Raw genomic sequence first — 17,216 nt, 5'->3', positions numbered from 1 at the left:
CGGGTGTCGCTTAGCATGTGTGAGGGGAGAAGCCGGTCCCTTGGGTACTAAATTGCTCTAATGACCGTAGAGGTCGCGCCATTGTTTACAAGTGTAGATGCAGCAAATTAATAGGCGTATCGTCCTCGTCCAGTCTGTGCGCGATGAAACTTACTGTCCACTTGTGTAACGAATCGTGTAATTAGGAGATAGTATTAGATTAAGCCAGAAATTGGTTCGTGAAGACCCAGGACAGCTGATGAACCAGCAAAGTCTGTGCCAAAATCCCACTGTATATTATGTAAAATGCTATAGATTAATTTCCTAATTGGACTTTAATAGTTTTATATTACATTATTTGACCGGATAATAGTATGTAAGGTTCTGAAGATAGGGGGTCATTCGGGTGAGGTTGCATAGGGTGGAAATTTCAGTTTGACCATGCTCAATCTGATGCAGAGTGTGCTGGGATGTGTAGTTCAACAACAGCTGGAGTGTCAAGGTTATCCACCAAGGTCCTAGGATGTGGGTCGGGCACTACAGCAGCAGGAGAGTCTGCTTGTAATAGAACAGCGCTATCACTGCTGCTGCCAAAGGAGTGTTAGCGACTCCCAACAGCACCCGAATTCCAACACTGGGTCCGATAAGTATACTTACCTTTCTAACCTACCCTATGCTGCTGCAGCCAAACCCTGACCCCGGCACCCTAACCCTAAATCCCCCAATTAGTGCCCAAACCTGCCTAACCAGCATACTTACAATTAGGATTCTTGCAGTCGGGGTCTGGCATTTGCATCTCCATCGATGTCGGGATTCCAGAGGGGGTCTTCTGGCTGTGAGTTGGGATTCTGGCACAGGATGTTGAACACATCCCCCTCCTACCTCCAGCTTCCATGCGCCATGCAGAGCGAGATGCCCGGCCAAGTTCAGACGGAACTTGGCCGGATCTGTCTTGTTGTGAAGGTGGGAGTTTCAGGGGGGCCCGATGACAGTGCACAGGAACCGCCCTGACACGTGGGCGTGATTTTGCGATTCTGAGTTGTGCATACAGGGAAGGGCAGCATTTCTCTAAACTTAGGGTATCATGCATATTGTATGGAGCCTGTGCGGGTACTGATCTAATAATGGTTCTGTTGCTTGGGTAAAACCAGTAGGCGGCATGGCTTCCTGCATTATCGTAATGTAGTAAATTCCGCAGCTGCTCACCCCTACACCCGCTTTGAAAGAATGAAATAAGTGTCCCTGATTGAAACCTATACTCGCAGTCTAGGAGAACTAGCGCCGAACGCCCCCCCCCCCACACACACCTGAATCCTCTCCCTAGTGTACACTAAGACATCACCTCGCATGCGGTCACTGACCATCGAATGATTTGTGCTCGTAGTGCTCAGCGTTCTTTTGTGAAAGTGACAGGCCAGTAGCAGCAGCCAGAAGCCAGCAGGAAGCAGCAGCCAGGAGCCAAGCCAGCAGGACTGAGAACGAGAGAAGTCCGCACCTGAAAGCAGGATCTGGAGCAGGGAAAGGTTAAGGCTCATGCAGAAGAGCGTTGTGTGGATTTGGGATTAGGTGGGGGGCCCCAGAAATATCATTGTACAGGGCCCCAAGATTTCTGTTGCCGGCCCTGGCCGGGGGGAGCTATGGCTGATGACAGTGAGAGGTGTCACTGCCGGCTGCCTCAGCGCCTTCCTAGCACCTAAGCTGAGGATGCTGGTCACCACAGTAATGCTGCTTATCAGCAGTGCATGGCTACAGTACAGAGGGGCCGGGGGGAGCTATGGCTGATAAAAATATCTATTTCCAGCTGCGACAGACACATTCCTGGACTGTTACCTCCTCGCTGCAGCAGGTGACACCAAGTACACGCACTTACTGAGGAGAGGAACAATCTCCTCTCCGACATGTAACAGATAGGACTAATGCTCACTGGATTTGCCCCCAGGCCTGGCAGGCGTTATGTCTCTTGAGAATATGTTTACTGACTAAGACGGGAGTTCTAATGAAGATGGGCTGTTGACCATAGCACATAGTTATCTCCCCTCCTGCATTCTGCAGGAGACTCCCTGACATAGCAGCAATCTCCCTCTCTCCCTGATTAGTCTAGCATTAGTCATTAGTTTCAGAGAACTGTCTGCTTTATGGGGCAGCCATTTTATCATGCCCCCACATGCACAGCGCCCCCCCCCCCCCCTGGTGCTATAGTTACGCCACTGTATCCCACTTCGAATAGAACACCCATCTTAGTAAGTTTACCCCCCTGTGATTCTAGCAGGAAGCTTCATAAACTCTTCCATTGCAGTCCAGGTTTTAAGAATATCCATGTTTGAGTTTAGATGATTAAATGAAATTAAGATAATAATTAAGTCACCTGTGCTAAATCATGGATATACTAAATCATGGCATACTGTAGTCACATGTGATTTGACTGGAGCGAGGTGTAAGTTACTTTGCTTGGTTGCATTACATGACGGAATGCCCCCTGCCCGCTCTCCAGACCCCTGGCTTCCGCTGAACCTGGCGCTGAACCTGGCAGTTATGTTCAGGTTTCTGACCGCTGACATCACTGCCAGAAGTTTGCCCCAGAATGCCGTCCGGCGGATGCGTGATCATCAGTCCCTCCTGACATATGCTGGGCACTGCATGATGAAGGGGTAGAATTTATTTTAGAATGGATGTAGGGGGAATGGGGAGGGGTGCAAATCACCCCTAGGTATATTTAAAAAAAAATTAATATGCTATTAGTTAATTGGCCAAAACCTGGACTGTAGCGGTGCAGTTGGGGAATCCCTGTTCTAGTGTATCAGTGCATGTAGTTGATCTTATCACAACCAGCCCATAGCATTGTTTTCTGTGGGCACTCTTCTGGCACCGTGGAGGACGCATGAAGGGCTTGATTCAGACCTAAACAATTGGGGAGAGAAAGAAGACTCTTTTTGTGGGGCACTCTTTTAATTCAGACCTGCCAGCTGGGCTGCATGTGCTCAGAACCCAGCGAGCTGGGTAAATTAGCCATACCGAAGGCATTGTTTTGAAGGCACGGCGGTACTTGTTTCCAAAAACGGCGCCCCCGATTTCCTTCGCAAAGCATCACATGCATCGCATGCCTCTATATTGCATGCAATGCAATGCGATGCAGTGCCACCCCCACTATCAAAGCCAACCCGAAGCGTGGTGAGCGCAGCGAGCCCGCGAGGGGGCGGCGTTACGCGTCCTCCGACCTTTTCCTACCCCCACTATCCACGTCGGCGTGGAGTTGATTTGAGATAGTGCAGTGAGCCCCCGAGCCCGAAGCGTGGATTACTTAACATGTATTCCGTGTCCCCTCGCAGGGCTCGGCTTCGCTCGCCACACTTCGGGCTCACCACACTATCTAAAATCAACTCCACGACGACGTGGATAGTGGGGGTATGAAAAGGTCGGAGGACGCGTTCCGCTGTGCTCGCCACACTTCGGGTTGGCGTTGACAACGGGGGGCATTTAATATTGTAAGCACCCATCAGGGTTGTACAATTAAAAATCGCATTACATCGCATGCCATTTGCTGGCATGCGATGCAATGCGATATTTAATTGTACATTCCGGGTCACTTTCCCGAATATCGCATCGCATACCATCGCATACCTTATGGCATGGTATGCTAGGAATCAAGTACCGCCACAGCTTTCAATTTGAGCTGTGAAAGTTTTTAGCCCACAAACTCTCCACCCCACCCCCAGTCCCTATCTGCTCCTACCTCCAATCTCTGTCTTCACAGCTCCCTCTCTCCATATCTACCAAGTTTGCAACAGGTCAGTGTCCCTGCAAAAATTGGTTTCACTTTCTGTTAAGGAGTAATTTGGTCCGTCGAGGGGCCTTTAGTGGTCACTGGCAGTACTTTGCCTCATAGGCCCTTATTCAGATCGCAGTACAAATTTGGGTACTTGTTTCCTAGCACGGCGCCACCGACTTTTATCTTATGGCATCGGGGCTATCATATCGGTTTGCATCACATGCGATGCAATCAGACCCGATTTTTAATTGTACAGCCACCCTGATGGGTGATAATGCCCCCCCATTGTTAACGACACCTCCACTATAAACGCCAACCCAAAGCATGGCGATCACAGCAAGCCCGCGAGGGGCGGCGGTACGCATCCACCGACCTTTTCATACCCCCACTATCCACGTCGGTGTGGAGTTTATTATAGATAGTGTGGCGAGCGCAGCGAGCCACCGAGCCCGAAGCGTGGCGAGCGGACTCGGATTACTTCACATGTATTCCGCGTCCCCCACGCTTCGGGCTCGGTGGCTCGCTGCCCTCGCCACACTATCTAAAATAAACTCAACACCGACGTGGATAGTGGGGGTATGAAAAGGTCGGAAGACGCGTACCGCCGCCCCTGTATAATGTAAAATCGGGTGTAATCGCGTCGCATCACATTGCATGCCATTGTAATGGCATGCGATGCAACACGATGTTAAAATTGTATAGGAAGCTCTTAAAACCCTAATATCGGGTCAGATCGGGTCCCATCGCATACCTTAACTAATGGTATGCGATGGGACCCGACGGTCGCCGTGCTAGGAAACAAGTACCCAAATTTGTTTGGAAAATGGACAGAACCATGTGCACTGCAGGTGGGGCAGATGTAACATGTATAGAGAGAGTTAAATTTGGGTGGGGTGTGTTGAAACTGAAATGTAAATTGCAGTGTGAAATAAATGCAGCCAGTATTTACCCTGCACAGAAACAAAATAACTCACACAAATCTAACTCTCTCTGCACATGTTACATCTGCCCCACCTGCTGTGCACATGGTTCTGTCCATTTTCCAAACAAATTTATACTGCGATCAGATCTGAATAGCCTTGTCTACATATTAGTAAGCCCGCTCGAAGCAAGAGCTTCGAAAGCTAGTCTGCTACATTGTGATTTGCATCTATATGTATGTCTAGTGTCTGTGTGACTCCAAAACACTGCCATCTGTTGGCAGCAAGTGGAACTACATCTAGCTTTTGATGCATTTGTAAGTAGAGCCTCATACGGCCAGCCTGCACTGTTCTTGCACAGAGAAAGATATCAAGGGCAAAGAGGTCGAGCCATACAGGAGGTGAGGTGACATTTCTGGGGCACTGCCATGCTCTCAGCTATTTGCCCTTTTTTCACCAACAGTTTTAATTAGCCCGATGTACAGGAAAGCAGGAGTGGAATTGAAGGGAAGCCTTTATTACAGGAGAAGCCTGTCTGCTCCTTCCACAGGTATCATGGTTCCCATCACATTACAGTATTTACCAGGGGCGCTCGGCTGCTGAGCTGGCACATATATGCCGTTACTTGGGATGTGATGTGATGTATGCTCCGAAGCACTACAATCCCCATAATGGCAGATTTACCTACGGCATTGAGTGCTCTCTTTTGCATTGTAAATGCTCCTTCTGATGCCTGGAGACTCAGAATAGATGCTTGATAGGAACTGTACCTATCATGATGTAAGATAGCAAATGTATTATGCAGTATCGCAATGGGCCCTTGTGTGCTTTACATCAGGGGTGGCCAAACCTGTCCTCAAGATCTACCAACAGTTCATATTTCTCAGGCAACCTGTGGATCTATAGTAGGAATGAATGCAGCATGTTTGAAAATGTGACAGTGAGTAATGACTGCACCTGTGCACCAGCGAGGGAGTCTGGGAAATGTGACAGTTAGTAATGACTACACCTGTGCACCAGCGAGGGAGTCTGGGAAATGTGACAGTTAGTAATGACTACATGTGTGCTCCAGCTAGGGAGCCTAGGAAATGTGACAATTAGTAATGACAACACCTGTGCACCAGCTAGGGAGTCTGGGAAATGTGACAGTTAGTAATGACTACACCTGTGCACCAGCTAGGGATTCTGGAAAATGGGACAGTTAGTAATGACTACACCTGTGCACCAGCTAGGGATTCTGGGAAATGTGACAGATAGTAATGACTACAGCTGTGCACCAGCTATGTCGTCTGTGGAATGTGACCGTTAGTAATGACTACACCTGTGCACCAGCTAGGGAGACTAGGAAATGTGACTGTTAGTAATGACTACACCTGTGCACCAGCTAGGGAGACTGGGAAATGTGACAGTTAGTAATGACTACACCTGTGCACCAGCTAGGGAGACTGGGAAATGTGACAGTTAGTAATGACTACACCTGTGCACTAGCTAGGGAGACTGGGAAATGTGACAGTAAGTAATGACTACACCTGTGCACCAGCTAGGGAGACTGGGAAATGTGAAAGTTAGTAATGACTACACCTGTGCACTAGCTAAAGAGACTGGGAAATGTGACAGTTAGTAATGACTACACCTGTGCACCAGCTAGGTGATATGGAAAACGTGAACCATTGGTAGATCTTGAGGACCAGTTTGGCCAACCCTGCTTTACAGGGTGCTGCTCAAAAACAAGGGATAACCATGCGGAGGAACATTAGGTGATGACAAGGTATGGGGGAACCGGGGCTTGGCTTGTGCATTACAAGCTTTTTTGGGCTTAGGTGGTTGTATCTGTGGCAGATTGGGTTCAGGGTCCATTGTTTCCTATTGTTCTACCCTAGGTTTTTGAGAAGCATTATTTTGTATTACAGGTTGAGTATCCCTTATCTGCAATGCTTAGGGCCTTCATACTTACTGTACCTGGTCCCGTGGTGGTGCCCCGGAGTCCACATCGGCCTTCAGGATACTCTTCAACTGCATCACTGGTCCCAAGGGAGCATTGCGCGGATGCAGGACTATTTGTCTATCTACAACAAGAAGATAGACAGCCATTAGGTCAAAACCATTAGTTCGACAACTCAATAGGTCGACATGCCATTAGGTCGACATACCATTAGGTCGACTTGTTATTAGGTCGACATGCCATTAGGTTGACACTGCCATTAGGTCGACAGTGTCTAGGTCGACAGTCAAAAGGTCGACATGGGATTTTTCACTGTTTTTTTACCCAAATGTCGACACAGTCGACATGGACACAGTTTGAAGTGAACCGCAGCCCCTCGCATCGCTCGCTTCGCTCGCGATGCTTCGGGCACGGTGCCTCGCTGCGCTCGGCACACTATTTTATTCTCACACCTCGCCCTAGTGCAGTGATTTTCAACCTTTTTACCTTGCGGCACACTAAATAAGATTTTAAAATTGCCAAGGCACACCATGAGATCCCCACAGAGCAAAACACATTGGCCCCCACAGGAAAAACAACAAACCTATTGGTCCCCATATAAAAAACAACCACACTGGTCCCCACAGGTAACAAAAATAAAATACATTGGCCCTTTACATGAAAAGAAGAGACCAGTAAATAACAGTTGAACTGGTGGTGGCTGTAAACTGGTTTGGGCATCTCTAGATCTAGGGGCACACTTGAGAACAGCTCAAGGCACACTAGTGTGCCACGGCACAGTGGTTGAAAAACACTGCCCTAGTGGATGGTAGGGCATGAAATACCGCCTGTCGGCACATGCCGGCTCAAAAAACAGTGAAAACCCCATGTCGACCTTTTGACTGTCAACCTTTTGACTGTTGACCTAATGGCAGTGTCGACCTAATGGCATGTCGACCTAATGACATGTCGACCTAATAACATGTCGACCTAATGGCATGTCGACCTAATGGCATGTCGACCTATTGAGTTGTCGAACTAATGGTGTCGACCTAATGGCTGTCTATCTTCTTGTTGTAGACAAATAGTCCGGATACCGTCTTGTGATGGTCTGCAGAACCCCAGCGAGTCAGGGTGGAGGGCAGTGGGGATATTGAGGCAGAAGTTTGTAGTCACAGGGGCTAGGGACTAAGAGATCTACATTACCTGGAGCGCACTTGGGCGCGGTGTAGTGCTCCCGCAGGTCTTCTGGAGTTCCGGCGCTGGCGGGGATGGAGCGCAGCACACTAACAGAAGTTGGCGGTGAGTCAGTGCGCCCTCCGCGCGTCTCCCTCTGGAGGGGTGGATCTAATGGCAGGGTCCCGGTGGCATGGAAGGGAGTAGGCTGCAACCTGCAGGGTCAGGGAGTACCCGACCCCCATCTCCGCAGCGCTAACTCACCCGGTACATGGGGTAGGGTTGGGATACAGCAGGAAACTTGTGGTGTGTCTTCCCAGATCGCCAGCTAGGCCATGCCCCCGCTGGAGGGCTTTGAGGCTTGAAAAGCAAGCACCAGTTCCTGGGTGCATGGGGAGGAGGTGCCACTTCCTCCGCGTCTGGTGTCCCTGCACTGCCTGCAGCAGCTTTTGTAAACAGCGCGCCCCTCAGACTCTGATGGCACCGGCTCCCTCAAGCCACCGCGGTGGCTGCCTCACTATAGTTATGCCACTGCCGAGGGGACACCGTGTTAGATTATGTGCAAAGGGTTATGGCCAGTGTTCCCTCTAAGCTGTGCGCATGTGCGCGCACACACAATTCGCCGAGCGCACGCACAGACATTACAACAGAGCGCACAAAGCAGCAGCTGTCCCCTTTTTGCAGTTGTGGACTCAATTAATGTGTGTTTCACCCATTAACTACATTGTGGGCTGTGTTTTGAATGTTTTGAATGTTTAATATCATTTTGAAGTAAAGTTAACACAAATGTTGAACGTCGTTTTCCAGTTATATATATGTGACGCACAAAAATTTAAATTTCCTACCAAAGTTGCACAGCCAATACCTTTTGCCACACACAGGCCTTCGTATATTTAGAGGGAACATTGGTTATGGTGCGAATAGACAGTGAGGTGTTCATGAATTCACGTGTCAACAGGTGAACTGCTTGAGAAAGAAACTTTTTAGGCTTCTGGTGGGAATAGCCCTGTAGCGTCTGCCTGATGGCAGCAGGGTAAACAAGCCATGGCCAGGATGTAGTTGGTCCTTGACTATCTTCGTTGCCCGCTTTTTTGCTCTGGACAGGTACAGGTCCTGGACAGAGGGAAGGTCCGTCCCGATTATCTTTTCCGCAGTTCTGACTACCTTTTGGAGTCTGCATTTGTCTCTCTCGCTGGCGGAGCCGTACCAGACTAGTATTGAGCACAGTACAGACTCCACAATCGAGGAGTAGAAGCTTCTGTGGGATGTTGAACTTCCTCAGTTGCCTAAGGAAGAATAGCCCCTGCTGCGCTTTTCCAACAATAGTATCAGTGTTGGGCCCCAATTTAAGGTCCCGGGAGATTGTGGTTCCTAGGAACTTGAAGGAGTCCACTAGCGACACCACACTGTCAGCAATTGTTAGCGGAGGAACACCAACAGCCTTCTTCCTAAAGTCCACTACCATCTCAACGGCTTTGAGTGGGTTGAGCTCTAGATGGTTGCTGCTGCACCACCGGGCCAATCGGTCCATTTCTTGCCTGTAGGCCGATTCCTCCCCGTCCTTGATAAGACCAATGATGATAGTGTTATCTGCTACAGTAATTTGAATATCTTTACTGATTGTGCCTCAGAGGTGCAGTCATTGGTGTACAGGGAGAAGAGCAGGGCTGATGGACCGCACTTGGGAGGTGAATTTCCCTACTTTCACAACTTGTTTTCTATCAGTCAGAAAGTCCACAATCCAAGAACAATGGGGATAATTGTGTTGAAGGCCCAGCTGAAGTCGACAAACAGGACCCTTGCATAGGTACCAGGCATATCCAGGTGCTGCAGAATGAAGTGCAGGCCCAGGTTGACTGCGTCCTCAACGCATCAATTATATCGGTAGGCGAACTGGAGGGGTCTAGCTGGTGGCCAGTCACAGCTTTCAGGTGGTTCAGTACCAGGCGCTCTAATGTTTTCATGATCATAGACATCAGAGCTATCGGCCGGTAGTCGTTCAGATTTGTAATAGTGGATTTCTTGGGGACTGGAACAATAGAGGGGCTTTTGAGGCAGGAGGGAACCTTGCATAGCTCCAGTGATTTGTTGAAGATCCTGGTGAATATGGGGGAAAGTTGACCCGCGCATACTCTCAGGGCAGATGGTGACAACCCGTCAGGACCTGGTGCTTTCCATGGTTTGGCCCTCTTGAATATCTCCTCCACCTCTACTTGGGTGACCCGGAGTGACTGTAGCTGGCTGTCGACATTTGGGGCAGCATAGAGGGTATGCTTTGGTTCACAGTGCACTACTTTCTCAAACCCACAGGCAGGTCACATACAGTATACCCCATGGCAGGTTACCCAGGGTAGGTGTGTCAGCCACAGATTACTGAAGTTGATTTTGGCATCCGCTATTACCCTATTTCTGGACTGGATTTTTCTCATTGGGGTTTTTTGGGTCATGATCACATACTGTATAACATTCAATATCTTAAGGCCCCTAAAGGACACTAGTCCGATTTGGGACGGTTTTACCCGATTCAGACAGATCGGGCTGAGAAATCGTCCCAAACAGTATGTGTTTGACATCCCATCGGGTTCCATGTGCGGACCTTATGCGCATCGGGCTGGAGTCGGAGGTCAGACCTCTGAATTTGGAATAGAGAAATTATAGACAGAATTTGATAGGTTGCTATCGGCAACAGCAGCTCTTCATTTTTAAAAGCTTGAGAAAATTGACACATATGTCAGTGACAGATCCATATGAAGGAACTGTTGGGGGGACGCTGTTGGTAACGTTTATATAAAGATTCTGGAATGAGCGGACACCACTGTAGCTCGCTGCCCGCCCATGTAACAGTACACTGCAACCATTGCTGCTGCTGCTGTGTTCTAGTGAGGCATGCATGCCCATATTCTGTTGTCATGGTAACCGCATCACCATTCTTGTCAGTATCCTCCTGGTAAATTCTCTCCGAGCCTCGGCATGTGACTTTGACATGTGAGAAGAACTGTGCAGAGACGAGTGGAGACGTTACATAATACGTAACAAGGAGAAATGATCTGTGCCAGGATTTACATCGTGTGAAATGCTGTAAGTAGCACAACACATTCTGTTACTTATATAATACATTCCTGTACGTATAAATGCAGCATAACGAATACCGCTATTAAAAAATTCTATATGTGCCGATTATTTTATTCAGAACCTAGGGGCTAATTCGCATTGCCGCAGTGCGAAGAGGGTGAAATTCATTTGGGATCCCTGAGCATCGAATACACCCCCCCCCCCCCCGCCCATGTGCAACGTCATATGCTGAGACTTACTAGGTGCTGCGACGGCTGTAGGGAGATCGTAACCGATGACGACGGCAGCATCCCTCATACCCTCCAACATGACCCATTCCATTAGGTACAAAATGCTCTGTTTCTGGACTTCCCTGCCAGTGGCAGTTGCAGAGGTGAGCCTGCAGCACAGTCCAATATTCAAATAGGGGAGCCACTCCAAACATCACTGTCCTAGACTCACTGGCAGTTGATGTGAATTTTGGACTGTGCTGGAGTCCAACCTCTGTAATGGCCACTGGCAGGGAAGTCCAGGAACAGAGCATTTTGTACCTAATGCAATTGGTCATGTTGGAGGGTATGATCCCTCCGTCCCAATGGCCAGAAGCCATCTGCATTTTCTGGGGTGCCGCCCACGATGCCAGCAGGCTGTCAATCAGCCAGCGTACGGCCTGCGATCACAGGGCCATTGCCGGCTGTAATCACATTGAGGGACCGCTCAGATGCACTGCGGACTGCATTTCTCCAATGAATTCCCGGCCCTGCGATTCATTATGAATCAGCCCCCTAATACCAGACCAATGACAGATCAGGCAATGAATATCTTTTTTGTTTTAACGATCCCTTATTTATTTTATTAGCAGTTTCTTATATAGCGCACACATATTCTGAACATCAGAGTATATTAGAACACTCACATCTGTGCCTGCCCCAGTGGAGCTTACAGTCTATATTCCCTATCACATGTACACGCACACACAGACATTCTAGGGTTTATTTTTGTTGGGAGCTAATTAACCTACCAGTATATTTTTGGATTGCGGGAGGAAACCGGAGTACCCGGAGGAAACCCACGCAAGCACGGGGAGAATATACAAACTCCTTCTCCATCCAGGGCCGGTGCTAGGCACCGGAGCGCCCCAGGCGAGTCGGGGTGGGGGCGCCCCGGTGCCGGGGGGGGGGGGAGCGGTGGTAGTGGGGTACCTGTGTAAAAAACTTGCGGCACCGGTGTCCCTGCAGTGCTGGAGCGGGCAGGGGTGTCCGTGCCGCGGGGGTACCTGCGGCGCTGTCATTGTGTATAAAATGTGTAGAAAATAACTAGCGCTTCCCGCGCCGTGCTAGTTATTTTCTATTCACTGCAGGGACCCTGCCGGCCGCCGCCAGCTTTGTACACAATGACAGCGCCGCAGGTACCCCCGCGGCACGGACACCCCTGCCCGCTCCAGCACTGCAGGGACGCCGGCGCCGCAAGTCTTTTACACAGTTCGCTAACCCTCCATGCTGGGGGTGAGGGGCGAACTGCCGCCCTCCAGGTGCCGGCACCCTAGGCAAATGCCTAGAGCTGCCTAGTGGTGGCGCCGGCCCTGTCTCCATTACATCTAAAAGTTTTGGGCGTAACAAGGCAATTTGATAACTGTTCATTTACTTTGCAAATACTGGACCAGAAAATGCCCTTAAGTCATTTTAAATAATCTCTGAACTAATATTTCCCATTTATCAACCCGAATATTCAAAACTTATCTGGATGATGTAATGATGCAAAAAAATATATATATTTCCGACCCCTGCAAACGGGGCTTTTTTCAGGGATTTTTCTCCTCCTGCCGGAGTATTACATTTCTATTGTTCTATTCTAGAATTAGTAACAGCTTACCTAATGTTTTATAACAGAAAATCACAAAGCAAACTGTGAACTAGAGCCGTCAGAAAAACAAGAACACCGAATCTATTTCCTAAACCCGTGAAACCATTCTCAGTTCTATCAAACGGAAACTTCAAATTTAAGCATTATTGTCTCCTGCTGAAATCAACCCAACATTTGGCAAGCAGGGACAAGTATCGGTAGAGGCAAATGCGCCAAAGCAACCCTACTAAGGGCCTAATTCAGACCTGTTTGCTAGGCTGCGTATACACGCCGTCCCATCACCCGCATCCCATTGGTAGCATGTGAGGGGATGTGTATAAGAACACATCGCTTGCAGCCGAAGGAGAGAGAAATGATTTCTCTCCCCTTCGGTAATAAAAGTCAGTGTGAAGAGGTGGTGAGAGCTGACGTCATGTGACGTCAGCCACCCGCCACCAATCAGGCATCTCCCTGCCTATGTTCCCAGGGAAACACCAAGCATTTTTGGGGGGGACGCCCATAAAACACTGTGTGTCTCCTTGCTACCGCTCCCTTCCCTCCCACTATGGAGCGAACGGCTTGGCAATTATCCAGCTCATCTATCCGCCTTCTGCAGCTCTCTCCAGCTCCTCTAGTTTCCTGCAGCTCTCTCCAGCTCCTCTATTCTCCTGCAGCTCTCTCCAGCTCCTCTATTCTCCTGCAGCTCTCTCCAGCTCTCCCCAGCTCCTCTATTCTCCTACAGCTCTCTCCAGCTCCTCTATTCTCCTGCAGCTCTCTCGAGCACTCCCCAGCTCCTCTATTCTCCTGCAGCTCTCTCCAGCTCTCCCCAGCTCCTCTATTCTCCTGCAGCTCTCTCCAGCTCCTCTATTCTCCTGCAGCTCTCTCCAGCACTCCCCAGCTCCTCTATTCTCCTGCAGCTCTCTCTGGCTCCTCTATTCTCCAGCAGCTCTCTCCAGCTCTCCCCAGCTCCCCTTCCCTCACCCAGCTATATGCAAATACTCTTTTCTCCAGCTGCTCATTTGCTCCTATCTTCTTACCCCACCACACCCTTTCAACCCAAGATTCATGGTAACAACACCCTCTTCGCCACATCTACCAAGTTTGGCCATGCCACCCAGAACCTTGGCCCTTCAGATCCCTTGGCAGCCCTGATCACTGCTGACCCACTGCACCTGTATGTGGCTTAGAGAGATTAATGCTAACATGTGAATAATGTCCACTGTAGCTAAACAGTTACATTTAATAAAAATGGAATTGTAAATAATAAATAAGTACAGCTACTTGGGTGGGAAAACGACCCTGTTCCTTCGCTTCCGAGGCCTTCTTCAGCAACCATAGCTACTGGGGTAAATCACAGGTAGGCGAAACTACCGATCCATCTTGTGGCCTACAGGTTCTTTGCCCTCACTACCAAACCGGCCTTGGGCTGGTCATTTACAAAAAAGGAAGGATAATGCCTCATGTTATTTTGGGTGTTAGGCCTGCGTGGATTACTTCAGAGGTACTAATGCCTCTAAGCCGGCACAAACCTGAACAGAAGACCCTAGGAACCTACCTTTGGACCTGTCAACATCATCATCAAGTATGGATTCACCGCTATGGGAGCCAGGCGGTGGTCACCGTTCAGACAGAACACAATGGGTGGTCGCTTCTCCTTTCTCAGGGTCAGTTTGTACGTGGCCTAAAGAGCACACGAACAAGCCCATTAATATATAATATAGCTCATTAGCTTTGAAGACTCTGCTAAAAGTGATGGAGAAGTACAAGGTTTTATCTACGCCACTAACAGGTGTTGTCTCTCATGCCCCTTGTGTAAAATCCCTCACTGTAACAGAGCTCAAAGAAGATTCATCCACAATTTCGACAACACCAGTAGGGGGCTGCTGAGCCCTGCCATTCCCCACAATGTGTTTCATCCACCTGCCTCACTTCTGAAAACCTCACATTCTCCCTTTGATGCCTACCCTGACGGCTGGGACGCTGGCTGGCAGGCTTTACAAATGTTATCACATGTGAAGTGGTGGATTTAAAAAGAATATTTTAACGGCAGGTTCACTGGAAGTTCACATTCCTCTATATACCAGACGTGAGTGATGGCTCATTCGCACATAAAAAAAAAAAGGCAATTTCAACCTATTAAACCAAACCAAAAAGAAGATCAGGTCGAGCTTGACTGTATATTAATGGATAGAAGCGCTCTACAAAGGCATCATTTGACAAGAAAGTCAATATATAGGAAACAGAACATAAAGTCAAAAGTTCGAAATGATTTTGTTACTTCTGTTCTGTCTCTAGCTGCGCTCTTAAAGCGGCGACGTTATACAGCGGTGGTACTTCGGCTGCAAACAATGTATATGTTATGTAGTAAGGGCCTGATTCTGGTTGGACAAAACTATGCTGCACTGCAGGTGGGGCTGATGTAACAAGTGCAAGCCAATGTTGACCTACCATGGATGGTGCAACTAGTAAACCATACTTACCGACTTTTGAGCTGCCCTCTCCGGGAGAGGGCAGCCAGCTCTGTTAGACAGGGAGGCGGAGCCATCTCTGGGAGTGAAAAAGAGGTGGTCCGGGGGCGGGGCAACATACATGCTGTCCTGTTGGGGGACGTGCCTACAGCATTGCATCATTTTAGCCCCGCCTCGCAATGCCGGTATTTCAGGGTGTGGCTAAAATGCAGCGATCGCGGGATTTTACCCGCGGACCCTCCCGCCCAGGGACAGATCGCGGGAGGTGGGGGAATATGCGGGAGGATTGCCACCCTTTCCGGGGGGCCGGGAGGGGGACCCGATTTCCGCAACCCTATAGTAACCACTGCCATCAGACCATTGATAGTGGCTAAACATCGATGGTTGCCGGCCAATCCGGTGATAAGCTGTGAGCTGAATCAATACCGTGGCATATTTATTATTATACTTTATTTATAGGGTACCACAAGGGTTCTGGAGTGCCATGAAAGGTGGCCCTGGGCAAAGCAATGCACTATGGGGGTGATTCTAGTTCACCCGCCCTGTTGCAAATGCAAAACGTGGACCGATGTTAAAGATCTGCGCATAATCGCTTATGTGCATGTGCAAGACTTTGCTGCAAGCGCCTCTCGGAGACTAGGGGGGGGCGCGCAGGAGGCGGGTAGGGGGCAGTCGCATGCGAACGCTCTGCATTAACCGGGCGTACCCACGAAAACGATGGATGTGCCCCTTGGGAATGGGGGCGACCAGCTGCCTTCTAGGGACGGGCGGCTGACATCACCAGAAGTCAGCTGCCAGCCCTGTTCTCGGATCAGGGTGCCACTAATCCAGGTCGCCAGAGAGTGAACCAGAATCAGGACCTATGGGGGTTATTCTGGTTAACTCCTTCTGGCAAATTCCTTCTTATGCTGCCCATACACTTATGCAATGGGATTCGATGCGACATCGATGTATGGGCAGCATTAGATGGACAAAACCATGTGCACTGCAGGTGGGGTAGATGTAACATGTGCAGAAAGAATTAGATTTGGGTGGGGTTTTGCAGTGTAAAAATAAAGCAGTCAGTATTTACCCTGTACAAAAACAAAATAACTCAAATCTAATTCTCTCTACACATGTTACATCTGCCCCACCTGCAGTGCACATGGTTTTGTCCAGCTAAGAAGGAATTTGCAAGAAGGAGTGAACCAGAATAAACCCCAATGTCCCTACCCACACGTTTGTGGGAATATGATGCCGTCCTGTATCATTTCTCTGCATGCTTCCATACAGTGACTGGCTGTAACTTACCTACCAATCAGCATGCTGACAACCATTCACTGTCTGACTGCAGGGGGGAGCCAGCAGATAATGCTGCACTGATTGGTGGATAGCTCCAGCCGTCCACCAATTAGCAGGCTGCCAGCCATTTGGTATCTGGCTTCAGCCTGGGATGCAGGCAACATTCTTTACCTCCCTCCCAAGAAGCTCCATAGGCACCTGCCCAGGAGGCATTAATGCGGTGATGGGGAACTTTCGGCCCTCCAGCTGTTGTTGAACTACACATCCCAACATGTCCTGCAACAGTTTTGCTGTTTGGCCATTCTAAAACTGTTGCAGGGAATGCTGGGATGTGTAGTTCAACAACAGCTGGAGCACCTAAGGTTCCCATTCCTGCTTTGAGGCCCAATAAGACCTTAGGATCCTGGGCATCTGTCCAGTGGGCCTCAATGTTAAGATGCATACCTCCCAACTGTCCCACATATCACGGGAATGTCCTGGTTTTTTGGGGCGTTCCCGCGGCCAGCAGTGTCCTGTGGTGGTGGTGGTGGGGGATCGGCAGTTGCGAGTTGGCCAGATGTACTAAAAGTGATAAAGTGGAGATATAAAGGGCCAGATGCACTAAGCTTCAAAAGGTGATAGGTGATAAAGGGTGGGATGTACTAAGGGTAAAATGCGGTAAAACCCCGGTTTTACCGCATTTTCCTATGTATTAAAACCCCGCCGCCACGGTACCGCTTTGTAGGGTATCGCCACCTTTGGGTGGTGATACCCTATAGAAGCCAATGGGCTTCTATCGCCGCCCGACGCCAACCCAACGCCTTCGCTGACCC

This window comes from Crinia signifera, chromosome 1, assembly GCF_055691185.1.
Source record: "Crinia signifera chromosome 1, ASM5569118v1, whole genome shotgun sequence".
In the NCBI taxonomy this organism is placed as follows: Eukaryota; Metazoa; Chordata; class Amphibia; order Anura; family Myobatrachidae; genus Crinia; species Crinia signifera.
The sequence above is the reverse complement of the archived record's forward strand: the minus strand, read 5'-3'. Positions refer to the sequence as shown.